Raw genomic sequence first — 12,115 nt, 5'->3', positions numbered from 1 at the left:
AAGGGACTTTTCATGTGAATCAGTTGCAATCTAAGATGTAAGACATGAAAAGGTTTAGAGATTAGGCCAGCAGTTCTCGAAGTGTAGACTGGGGAGGTCTTTTCAGGAGGTTTGTAAGGTCAAAACTCTTTTCATAATAATGTTAAAATGATATTTTCTGTTTCATTGTCAATCTCCACAAGTGTACAGTGGAGTGTTCCAGAGGTTACATGATACGTAACACACAACAGACTAAATGCAGAAGGAAATGTGAGAACTCAGCTGTCTTCCAAAAAGCCAGACACTAAAGGGATTTGCAGAAATTTCAAACAATGCCACTGTCTCACTATAGACAGATCCAACTCAAACAAAATCTGTTTGAATCTTTAATATTTTTAAGGTGTTTTGAGACTAAAAAGTTTGAGAACCACTGCATTAAAGAATAAATACGATTTTCAATTAAATTTATTTCAGAAGACCCATTCAAGAAAGTCTACTTTTCCTTTTGGCTTCTAACACCTGGACTCAAGGCACAAAATATAATGTGAATTGGAAATTAGGCAATTGAGAGGTAACAGAATCAATATGGTTTAAACCAATTTGTACTACTTTGGCCAAAAGTTCACTTTGGGAACTAATGAATTTGTTGTCTATGTTAAAGAAATTGATGAGAAACTGGCCAGCTCTGTTCATTGCTTTGTAGTTTGTAGACACCCAAAGCCACTAGAGTTCTGTGTAGTGAGAGGTCTCTCTCTCTCTCTCTCACTAATACAGCACACATCTGTCAGGTTTTCCGGGAGCAAGCAACAGAAGCTGACTCTGGCTGATTGGGCAGAGAAGGAATTTATCAAAAGGATATTGAGAGCTCTCAGAATTGTCAGGAGAGATGGAGAGCAAGGTCTGAAGGTAAACTTAAGGAGCAATGAAAACACCGCTCCATAGAACTAGATTGACAGAGGGACCATTGCCCTTGCTGTTGTCCCACTAAGCCATAGAAGAAACCACCACTATTGCTGTGCCAAGATCTCATCCTTGCAAACATTGTCACCCCAAAAGTCAGACCTCTTGCTGCCATCCTTGCCAGCACAATGGATCCCCTGGAAAGTCTCTTTCCTTGAGTTGCTCTCTTAGAATCAAGGTCTTATAGGAGTGTGTCTGGTTGTCCAAGCCTTGGACACACTTTCATCCAATCTGCAAGGGAGGCCCAGATTTGATTGGAGTCTTCTGGGTTTTGCTTTGGAGTAGTAGGATCCACAGGGCTAAAACTATTCCAAACACAGCAAAGGCATTTAACAGGAGCTGAGAGGTCAGAAAATAGGACTGACATTTGCCGCATATGGTGTATGAAGTCACAGAGTTACAGTTATGCAGAAAGTTTCAGAGTCAGGCAGAATTGGGAGTCAGTTTCAGAGTTAGGGTCCTGGCTCTATGGCTGCTAGCAGCTGTGAGATCTGAGGCAAGTCAAACTCTCAAAGCCTTAATGATATCACCTGCCTCCTTGGGTAGATGTGAGGGTTAATTTCCTGGGTGCAATAATGTGTAACATAATATTATGTGTACGTAGTAGGAACCCAATAAAAGGTAGCCATGAATATTATTAATTTTCAGACTCTGCCATAGACACTTGCTCTCTAAAGGGGTAAGGAGGAATCAGGCACAAGGAGGCCAAGGGGCTTGCCTGTAATTTAAGCAACAACTCATGTCAGGATATGCTTCTGAACTCACTGATTCTGGGTTCAGCTCCTATCCCAGTTCTTGAGCCTCATTACCTCCTCGTGCAATCCAAAGGTGGCAGAAGTGACTGGGCACAGTGGCTCACACCTGTAATCCCAGCACTTCGGGAGGCTGAGGCCGGTGGATCACTTGAGGCCAGAATTTCAAGACCAGCCTGGCCAACATGGCAAAACAACATCTCTACTAAAAATACAAAAATTAGCCAGATGTGGTGGTATGTGCCTGTAATCCCAGCTACTTGGGAGGCTGAGGCATGAGAATCGCTTGAGCTTGGGAGGTGGAGGTTGGAGTGAGTGGAGATTGCGCCACTGCACTCCAGCCTGGGCAACAGAGTGAGACCCTGTCTCCAGGAAAAAAAAAAAAAAAAAAAAAAAGGCAGAAATAGAGTAATAAAGAAGTAATCCACATCAGCTGGTTATTTTAGGGTAGGAAGATTTAAGGTGAGTTTTACTTATCTTCCTTATCTTTTCTGTGTTGTTTGAAAATTTACTGAGTACATAGTATTAAAAATAATGTTAAAAATTTAAAATCAGTAGTAAAGCTGTTTTTATCCCAGGAACAACCATCTGTCTCAATTTGGGTTTTCCTCAAAGCTGAGCCTGAGTCAGAGATTTGGGAGCAGGTAAAAGGTGATCTAAGTCTTAATCCTGGTTCTCCAATGTGCATTAAAGGGGTTAATCTATGTGAGCATTTTCCAAATGTAGATCAGTGATCAAGAGATTGCTACCAGGGATTACCCAAATAACAGCGTCCATAGTGAAATGAGTTTGGGAGATGCAGGGACAAACAAAGGCTTCTTTACTGTGCGACTTCTCAGGAACTTCCCTCTGCTAATGCACATTGAGAGTCTCGGAGAGGGACTCACACAACCAGCCCTCCTTTTTATCCCAAGAGGACTTTGTAGGATTAATATTCTGGTAAGCACACTTTGGGAAATGTCGGATGATCTCAGAGGCCACTTCAGACTATAAATTTGGTGATTTCTGTTATCTCATTTAATCTTTTCCCCAAGTAAGCAAGAGGAGAAACTGTGGTCAAAATCACTCATCAAAACCAAGTAGCCAGTTATTGGCAGAACTGGGGCTCAAACTCAAATCTTTTGAGCCCCCCATTTTTTCCTCACTAAACACAGTGTGAAGAAGTCAGGTGTTATGAATTGAATTGTGTCTCCCCAAAAAGATATGTTGATGTCCTACTCCCTCGTACCTCAGAATGTGATCTTATTTAGAAATAGGACCTTTATAGAGGTAATCAAGTTAAAATGAGATCATTAGGGTGGGCTCTAATCCAAAATGGCTGGTTTCCTTATACGAAGAAGGGCAGGTATGGTGGCTCACGCCTATAATCCCAGCACTTTGGGAGGTTGAAGCAGGAGGATCACTTGAGCTCAGGAGTTCGAGACCAGCCTGGGCAACATGGTGGAACTCTGTCACTATGAAAACTGCAAAAAATTAACCAGGTATGGTGGTGTGTGCCTGTGGTTCCAGCTACTCAGGATGCTGAGGTGGGAGGATCGCTTGAGCCCGGGAGGTGGAGGTTGCAGTGAGCTGAGATTGCACCACTGCATTCCAACCTGGGTGACAGAGTGAGACCCTGTCTCAAACAAAACAAAACAAGAAACAAAAACGAACACTGTGGAGGGAAATTTGGATGCAGAGGTAGACACGCACAGAGGTAAAGCAGGGAGAATGCCAAGCAGAAACAGTGCAGAGCCTGGAGTGATCCTGTCTCACAACACCTGGTGCTACCAGAAGCTGGAAGAGGCAAGGAAGGATCTTTTCCCTACAGGTTTCTGAGAAGCGTGGCCCCACCAACACTTTGGTCTTGGACTTCCAGCCTTCAGAACTGTGAGACAACACATTGCTGTTGTTCTAAGTCACCAGTCTGTGGTACTTCATTATGGCAGCCCTAGGAAACTAATCCAGCAAATATGACCCCGTGCTCCTTTTAAGCCAGACCCAAGTCTGAAGTCTGAGCAGAGCAGTTCATAGTCTGCCTGTTGGGAAAGCTGCTGGCCTCCACCCTGGGGAGACAGTGCTTCTGTTCCACAGCTAGGAACAAGGAGAGTTTCCACCCTCCCTTTAGACCTGGTCTCCTTGCTCTTCTCTCCTCTGCCTTGGAGGCTCATAAGCCTTTTAAAAACAAGCAGAACCCTTAATGTCCACTATTCCTTGTGTGTGGGCAGGGCTGTTTCCTTGTGCTGGGCTGCTGGGCCATGGAATGTGACCTCTCTCTGTGGAAAGAGCCAAGAGCGAGCATTGCCAGCAGAGTTGGCAGGTACCGAGCTACCCAGGGTGCAGACACCTGTTGCTTGAATCTATTTGTGGAAACCTCCTGAGTGCTCACTGCCTACAGGAAGGGCTTGGGCTGCTCACCACATGAGTCACTTCTGCGTTGTCATAAGAAAACTTTACAGTTAAGTGCCCATCCCAGGTTCCTGGGGCCGCAGGGGCACACCAACTGATTTAGTGCCTGGACTGACTTTGTAAGACAGACTGGGCATCCCCGTTTTACTGACGAAGAAACTGAGGCCCAGGCGAATGAAGGGACTTTCCCAGGGTAATAAAATTAGTTGACACAACTGAGACAAAGGAGCTGCATATGGGAAGAACTGGATGCTTACATGATAAAATCTAGGTGCAGGGGGCTGGGTACCTGAGGGGGCAGTAGGAGAGGCAGCTCCCCAAGGGAAGCTCTGAGAAATGGGAGACTGGAGGGCCGAGAGGCCTCAGCTTTGGAATCAGAGCCAGGTTTGCATCCAGGTTCTGCCAAATACTAGCTGTGCAACTGGGTGAGTTGCTCTCCATGCCTCAGTTTGTCTGATAAAGAAAATAGTTATGCCTCCTTTGTGGGTTGTTCTGACCATTAGATGAGAGGATTCATGTATTTAACTTGGTGTCTGGTATCTGTGAATCATTCCCTAACTCACTAGTATTATCGTGGTGGTGATTAGCAGCCTCTAATTACCCCGTGCCTTTGCCTGGAGCTGACCTGCGGCTGTGGCCTCCTCTGAGGTGGGAGGGGCCTGACAGGGGCAGGGAGTGGTTGGTCAGGGAAATGGGCCAGGAGAGGCCCTCCACAGCTGTTGGGAACTGGAGAGCCATCAGGAACCAAGCCCTCAGAGGTGATTTCTGTTGCTAACTTTAAGGGCCTGTGAACAAAACAAATAAAACCTGGTAGGAAGTTTTTCAAAACGTTCTCAGGTGCTGCCAAGCCTCAATAAGTTTTCTGAGCCACACCAAGGCAGCCTCATTCCCCACTCCCTGTAGAGGCAAGGGACTGTGACCCTTTCAGGGTAAGAATGCATCTGAGCAATGTAGCAACTTGGGCAGTACTTGTTCTTGTCCCCCCAAGGAGGCCCGTGGCTCTCGCTCGTGCACTCTTCATGCTGGGCTGCACCCAATGGCAAAGAAACAGGGCTAGGGTAAAATGAGGTCCAGGAGGTCAGCTCTGCTGAAGGTGAATATTAACTGTGGAGCCCCTCAGGTGTTGAATAAGAGGGCAAATTTCCAGACGCTTCACTCTCTTCACATAGAAGCATCTATTCCCCGCCTGTCCCCCAGCATAGATCTGACAGTGACTCTTCCTTGCTGAAATCTTCCATGGCTCCCTATTGCCCATACCCTATGGGATGAAGTTGAAATTTCTTATCCTGGCATTCAAGGGCTTCGAGGATCTGGCCTTAGTCTACGTCTGAAGCCTGTCCATTGTTGGGTTCCACATGAACCCAGACTCCAGCCGTACCCAGGACTTGCAGTTCTCCAAATGCACCCAGAAATTCTACCCCACTGTGTCTTTGTTTTTGCCTGCGGGATACACTGGTGTAATGGACACGTGGTAGGTGCTCGATACATGTTTGCTGAATTGGTCATACTTTATTTTATCATCGTGTCATGTTTAAAGAACAATTCCTGACAAAATTGTGAGCAACGTAAAATGACTATTTTAAGCCACTACGTTTTAAGGTAATTTGTTGCACAATAACAGGGAATCAGAGCATCACATTAATTTAGTTTTTAAAAAATGATCTAGGTATTAGTCATCCAGTATTAAAGATGGGAGACAAATCTTGATTTTAAAAATGAGATAAGCTTCATCACCGAGCTTTTTGATGACAGAATGCTCAATTCACAGGGAGAGTACACTCAATATCAGCTTTGACAGGGAGAGAAAAGTGAGAGCAGGCGACTGCAGCAATGGTGGCGTTTAATCTGCTATGCTCTGCCTTTGTCCTGAGGTGTTGGGCTGGGACCTCTCAGTCTCTCTATGCCGGAGCTGCTGGCTATTTTCATTTCCTGCAGGAGATGCCATGATGAAAACAAGATACTTAGAAATAAATGAAATGAATTAACTCAGGAAGTCTTTTCTAGCACAGGACCAAAAAGTCTGTCTTGGGATGGAGACCCATACTAATTATTCTAGAAACAAGAAAACTGCTTGCTTTCTCTCTCTCTTTCTTTCTCTTTCTTTTCTTTTCTTTTTTTCTTTTTCTTTCTTTCTTTCCTTTCTTTCTTTCTTTCTTTTCTTTCTCTCCCTCTCTCTTTCTCCCTCCCTCCCTTCTTTCCTTCTCTTTCTTTTTCTTTCTTTCTTCTCTCTCTCACTTGCTGCAACTTCCATCTGCTGGATTCAAGAGATTCTTATGCCTCAGCCTACCAAGTAGCTGGGATTACAGGCATGTGCCACCATGCTGGCTAATTTTTGTGTATTTAGTAGAAATGGGGGTCTCACCGTGTTGGCCAGGCTGGTCTCAAACTCCTGGCCTCAAGTGATCTGCCTGTCTTGGCCTCCCAAAGTGTTGGGATTACAGGTGTGAGCCCCTGTGCCTGGCCTCCTTCTATTTTTCAGTGATTAAAAGTATCTAAGTGGCAAAGCAGGCTATAAACATGACCGTGTGAGGCCAGAGTCCCCTCACCAGGGTAAAGTCTGTTTCATCATCCTGTTCTTTCAGATCCCTGGGATAAGTTTGGCTAGGATACCCATTAGCTCTTCATTGGTATCTGCTAAAGATCAAATTATTCCCCATCCCCTTCCCCACACCCAAATATTTTCAATTTCTAACCTGAAATGTGATTGTATTAGGAGATGGGGCTTTTAGGAGGTAATAACCTTAATTAAAGCTGAATGAGGGCTTAAAGGTGAGGTTCTAATCCAATAGCATTGGTGGCTTTATAAGAAGTGAGAGAGAGGAGACAGATCTCTCTCTCCCTCTGCATGAGCACACTGAGGATAGTCTGTGTGAGGACCCGGTGAGAAGGCAACCTTCTGAAGGCTGGGAAAAGAGTCCTCACTAGGAACCTTGATCCTGAGCTTCCAGCCACCAGAACTGAGAGAAATCATTTCCACTGTTTAAGCCACCTAGTCTATGCCATTTTGTTATGGCAGCCTGAGCAGGGTAATGTGGCCTCCCATTTCCATTTGGCCTTTTGGTAGTCCATTCCTTATACAATAGCCAGAGGGTCTTTTAAAATTATAACCTCAGCTTCTATCCACTGGCTTCCCACAGCAAAAGGAATTACATTTGGATTCCTTACACTGTCCACCCCAGTCTTCTACCCTGCCATGTGCCTGAAATTGCACCATTAGAGACAAGCCATTTTATGTTTTTCTTTAGACCAAAGGTTGCAACCCCAAATGCTTATAAGGATAAAGCAGGTAATATAAATGGTGAGTTTGCACAGGTGGGACTGTGGGTTACTGAGGGGCACAGGCCATGTCTCCAGGGCCTAAAGGGGCAGCTGTCACTCCACCTCGGCCCAGAGGGACTGTGTCTTCTGTGTTTTCAAGGGAAGCCAGAAATGTATGTGTGTGTCTTTTTAAATATGAACTCTTCTGAATTTTAAACATTGTCAACACATTTTCAAAAATTAAAGTACTATCTGGCCAAAACCAAACCAAACCAAACCAAAACCTCTGCAAGCCGGATTTACTCTTTCACATACGTGTGTAAACCCATGTATAGATTCTTTCCAATAGCAGTTTGGGACATGAGGTGCCTCAGGACCTTTGTACTTGCTGTTCTTTCCTGAAATTATGTTCTCCAGAGTATCTCATGACCCAGCTCAACTGGAGCCTGCTCAGAGAGGGCTTCCCTGTCCATCTAATTGTCACTATGTACGATAATGACCTCATTTAATAGTCTTCATAGCATTTAACAGTATCTGATATTATCTTAGGTATTTGTGTACTTGTCTATGTTCCCTACTAGAAGGTAAGTGGCATGAAGGCAGGATGCCTTGCTATCTCATTAATGCCTATGTCTCAGTGCCTAGGGAGACAGCAGGCAGTAGGAAGCTTTCATTTTTGGTGGATGAATGAATGTCTGAAGCCCTTGTTCCTTACCGCTTATCCTCATCTGTTCAGTGCCTGTTCATCCTTCACTACCTGTCTAAATCCCACCTCCTTAGACCTATGTAAGTCCTTCCTTTTTTGATTCCTCCTTGCAAGTACTTCATAGCTCTGATAGACTTTTCTTTTTTCAATGAAAACAGTTTGTTTACTGAAATATGCTATGTATACATGTTTAAGCCCCAATTTCTCTACCAAGTTCAGTTTGTGTCTAGGATCCAGACATGGTCAAGGGCAGTAACATGTTGCTGCTTTTGCAGCTTTGCTGTGCTGCATTTATTTTTGTTCTGATTTTCCCACAAGCTTTTGCCTCCCTGGATATAAAAGTTTCTTGTCTAAAGCCAGGAGTGGTGGCGGGCACCTGTGGTCTCAGCTACCCGAGAGGCTGTGCTGGGAGGATTACTTGAGTCCAGGAGTTCAAGGCTACAGTGAGAGCCATGATGCTCTGATAGACTTTTATCTTACTCTGCCATATGTTTGGATTTTGTGGGTTTTGTGTGTCCCTCTCTGCCCTACTGTAATCTTTTTGAGGACAAGGACTGGGCTTTACTCATGGTTATATTTCGTGGTTCCCCCCTGCCAAAACCCTGCCATCCAGATTGCATAGAATGCAGGGAGCTTTATTCTCCTCCAGCATCTTCAGGGTAGAGACGCAGATTTTGGGAAAGTAGATTTCACACCTAGTGAATTCTCAAACAGACAAGCAATTGTTAAGGCAAGAGATTGTTGAGTCAGGCTAGTGTTTGAGCTCCTCTAAATGTATATTCTCAGCAGAACCAAAGAAATTATGAAAGAATCAGGAGAGAGCTGCAAATGTTGCAAAATTCCATGCTATCAATGAAATGTAGTTTCTGATCTTCGCACAGTTGCTCTTCTAAGCTAGGCCTGAACAATGTTTTGAGACTCTCTTTTACTAGAATAATTCCACCTAAGAATAGTAAGCATTAAACTCAAGAGTTAGAGCTAGACGAGAAATAATCCAGCCTGACTCTCTTTAAGAAGAGAAGAGGAATCTGAGGCTTCAAAAAAGTCGTATTCAACATCAAACAGAGAGCACGGGCAAATGTGGGATGCCCACAAGAGGAATCTGAGGCTTCAAAGGAGTCATACTGAACATCAAACAGAGATCAGGGGCAAATGTGGGATGCCCACAGAGGCCTCCTGACCGTGTGCCAGGGCTTCTACCATCCAGGGTTAGTCCCTTTGTGCTAGCCACACTCCTGATGCTGTCATATAACACTTTTCTACCCGTAAACTTCAAGTTTCAATTCTTTATGCATTCTCGCTGATGGAATGGGGACCCGCCTCCATGGCCTGATTTCAAGGACATCAGAAAAGTTCTCCTCCTACTGTCCACCCCAGTCTTCTACCCTGCCCTGTGCCTGAAATTGCACCATTAGAGACAAGCCATTTTATGTTTTTCTTTAGACCAAAGGTTGCAACCCCAAATGCTTATAAGGATAAAGCAGGTAATATAAATGGTGAGTTTGCACAGGTGGGACTGTAGGTTACTGAGGGGCACAGGCCATGTCTCCAGGGCCTAAAGGGGCAGCTGTCACTCCACCTCGGCCCAGAGGGACTGTGTCTTCTGTGTTTTCAAGGGAAGCCAGAAATGTATGTGTGTGTCTTTTTAAATATGAACTCTTCTGAATTTTAAACATTGTCAACACATTTTCAAAAATTAAAGTACTATCTGGCCAAAACCAAACCAAACCAAACCAAACCTCTGCAAGCCGGATTTACTCTTTCACATACGTGTGTAAACCCATGTATAGATTCTTTCCAATAGCAGTTTGGGACATGAGGTGAGAGACATCAAAGAAATAAAGTATTTTCCCAGGGATCTGCATGGAAAGCCGGGTTTGAGTGGTATGCACAGGGCCATCTGCAGGGTAACGGGAGTGAGATGCCAAGGGTGCAAAATGTAAGAAGGTGCTTGCTTTCAGGATGGACCCTGAACTTGCATGACCCAGAGGGTGAGCACCTCCTTAAATTTTGTGCCCGGTGCAGTGGCTCACTCCTGTAATCTTAGCACTTTGGGAGGCCGAGGCAGGCAGATCACTTGAGCTCAGGAGTTTGAGACCAGCCTGGGCAAAGTAGTGAGACCCCTATCTCTCTTAAAAATGCAAAAAAAAAAAAAAAAAAAAAAAGAAAGAAAATCAGCTGGTCATGGGCGCCACTTGTAATCCCAACTACTTGGGAGGCTGAGGCAGGGGAATCGCTTGAACCTGGGAGGCGGAGGTTGCAGTGAGCTGAGATGGAGCCACCGCACTCCAGCCTGGGTAACAGAGGGATACTCTGTCTCCAAAAAAAAAAAAAAGAGAGAAAAGAAAGAAAGAAAGAAAAAATTGTGCTTCACTGGCCTCACCCTACTCCCAGCCCTGATTGTGGAGGGTGAGGAGAGCAGGGGGAGGGCCAGGTGAGTCGGGAGAACCATACCTAGGGGTCAGATTGAGTGCAGTATGAGGTAGTGTGAAGATGAAGTGGTGTGAAGGCCAGTTTTGCGGGGTGCATGCTTCTGCTGTGACTTCCCTGCGGCAGAGGAAGCTGGGCACAGTGCATCCTTTGCTTACAGCTTCACTGTTTGCTTCCCTGATATTTCCACACCCTCTGGAAGTCTTGACTCAGTTGTGCCCCAAGTGACCTCAGTGGAAAGTGTGAGAAAGCAAGGAGCAGCCGTTGTTTTTATCCCCAAACCAAGCAAGGAAAACCGTTGTTGACATAATGCCTGACTATGAGCTCTCTGCTCTCTTGACTGTCCAGGGCCCTGGAGCTGCTGGAGACCACTTGTGGCGCACGGGGCAGTGGGTGTTAGTTGATCCAGAGGCCCTAGGAGTGCAGCATCAGCCTCTGCCTCCTGCGAACCACTCCCCACCCCCGACTCCTAGGAGGAGGGCAGGCTTGTGATCCCAGCGGTGCTGTCCTGGTTAACTCTGAGGATGGGGAGGCTGGGCCTTTGAGGAGCAGTGGCCTCCCTGCCTCTGGAGCGGAGCTTGGCAGGAAGCTGGAGGGGCAAGATTCTGAGCAGTTCCTCCTGCTGCCTCTTTGGCTCTGCAGCCAAACGCCTGTGGTTTCAGCCTAGTGTTGGGGACAGCTGGGTTTGTTTTGGTGTTCAAACCGGGACGTAGGGGGAACATGGTTTTAACATCGAAAAAATAAATTGTTTTTAAGAGAGGGAGAGAAGGCTTCCAGCGGGAGCTCTTGAAGGCTTCTAACCCGGCTTGCTCCCCCTGATGTCATAGAATAAACGCCTGACAGGAGCCAGCAGTTAGCAAGCAGCCCTGCAGATATTATAGGCAATGTTGTAGGGGTGGAACCAATTACCCCTAAGATGTTGGGAGGGTCCATATAGCCTGGGCGCAGGGATCCTAGGGACTCCCTCATTTACCCCGACCCTCACTGCAAGTTGCTTGCTGTTATTGATACCTGCAGCAGGTGTCTAGGCCTGCAGATTCTGTGGGGGCTGCTGCCGGGGCCAGTGGGGAGGAGAGAAATGTGACAGCTGTCTGCAAATGTTGGATGTTGGAGAAGCTGTCATTGGAAAGGGAGCAATAGGCACCTCTGGGGCCCCAGAATATGTAATTAGGACTGGGAGCAGACCTAAAGGAGACCACTTTCCTATTATTAAAAGAAAAAAAAAAAGAAAGTGTAATGATTAGGGTGTCTGCCATTGTGTCTCAGGTTTCAGTCACCTCCTCAGAGTGAACTTTCATTGAAGCTCTCTCTTCCTCCAGCTAAAGTTGATCCTCTTCCCAGTGATTCTGTCTCATGAGTCTGTTTCTTTCTTGCAAATTACCTAGCAAAGTCTGTACATATCATGCTTCTTGCCTGCCTCCTTGTTCATTTTCTACCCACCAGTCTGGGTGATGAGCTTCCTTGGGGGCACAGGGCTTTGTGCCTTGCTCATTACTGCTTCCCCAGTGCCTAGCACAGTGCCTGGCACATAGTAGGAGCTCAATAAATATGTGCAGATTGAACAAATGAAGAATGAGAATGAGTTAATACTGCAGGAGGAAATAAAATCCCCACCACTGGAGGAGTTAAACAGAAGTTGAGT

This window comes from Pongo abelii, chromosome 4 (genome assembly GCF_028885655.2).
Source record: "Pongo abelii isolate AG06213 chromosome 4, NHGRI_mPonAbe1-v2.0_pri, whole genome shotgun sequence".
Taxonomy (NCBI): Eukaryota; Metazoa; Chordata; class Mammalia; order Primates; family Hominidae; genus Pongo; species Pongo abelii.
The sequence above is the reverse complement of the archived record's forward strand: the minus strand, read 5'-3'. Positions refer to the sequence as shown.